Source organism: Antrostomus carolinensis, unplaced genomic scaffold (assembly GCF_000700745.2).
Source record: "Antrostomus carolinensis isolate BGI_N321 unplaced genomic scaffold, ASM70074v2 scaffold38338, whole genome shotgun sequence".
Taxonomy (NCBI): domain Eukaryota; kingdom Metazoa; phylum Chordata; class Aves; order Caprimulgiformes; family Caprimulgidae; genus Antrostomus; species Antrostomus carolinensis.
The window spans coordinates 15097-16466 of record NW_010334330.1 but is presented as its reverse complement, the minus strand read 5'-3'; positions in this window follow the sequence as shown (position 1 = coordinate 16466).

Sequence of the window (1370 nt, the reverse complement as noted above, 5' to 3'; positions counted from 1 at the left end):
CACTACTATGTCACCCATGTTAGTCTGACCTTTAATCCTCACCCATAAGCACTTGACCTTCTCATCATTCACCCCAAGGAGCAGCTCCATCCATACCAGGTGTTCTCTTATGTAAAGGGCAACTCCACCACCTCGCCTTCCTGGTCTGTCTCTAAAAAGCTTACAGCCATTTATGGCAACGTTCCAGTTGTGTGAACTGTCCCATCATGTTTCAGTAATTGTAATAAGATAGAAGCCCTGCGTCTGCACACAGATCTCTAACTCGTACTGTTTATTTCCCATTTTGTGTGCATTGGTATACAAACACTTCAGAGAGGAATTAATCCATTTTATTCCATAAGGCTGCAGAAGAGAATTTCTTGTATGAGTCACAGAAAAGGAGCATTTGAAGCAGTTTAACTTTTACATTATTTTCTTTTCCATTTATGAATGTCTGAGCGTTAGCTGACTCAAGTTTATTAAATATGAAAAAACAACACTAGAATTTTAACATCATTTGACGTTAAATAATTAACTTAGAAAACTAATGCCAACATCATAAAACATCATCTGCATGATATTCAATATATAGCTATATTTAATAATAAATATCTTATGGAACTCATATAACTGAAGCCCACACAAGAATAAGGAAGCTGCCAAAAGTAGTATCATATCCAATTGGCTTACTCAGCAAGAAACCAACTGGTCCACAGATGCTCTTTTTTCCTATGAGAAAATATCCCCTTTTGCAAGTCTCCTGTCTGCAACATGTTTAATATGAACCCTTCTACTCCTGCAGGCTGTAAATCATTTATTCATCAAACCCTTTTATTTGTAGCAGATGGAAAACTTAGTACAAATTTAAAAACAAAAAGGGGGAAGATTAGACACTTAGGTGAATAATAAGCTTAATTGCACTATAATGCACTGACTTTTAAAAAAGGCCTTAAGGCACGATACTCAGATGGATTTGGGTGCCTTTTCTTTGTTTGGGTGGCACACACAAGAACTGGGCAAGAAGCTGTTTTTCCTTAGTGCTTGTTCATCATATGTAAGGACGTGCACACAGGGAACGAGGCCATGATAAGATGTTCACCTGTATCCAGTGTGCTCTTACTATCCACTTCCACTGTCCTTGTCTGTTCTTGTGGCTGTCTAGCCCTGGTCCCAGCCAGTGTGACACTCAAAATGGACTAGGTGCTCTGTTTCTGCAGGGTGTCTCCTTCCCTCTCCACTCTCCCCTTATTCTCCTTGCACAGGAACACACATGTTCATGCAAAAAAAATGATAAGATACTAAAATAAAGACATGGCTTGGTTCCAATTCCTTTTCTTCCAGCACATGCACACTTGCGTTACCATTGGTTTATCTACATTTCAGTAAACTTT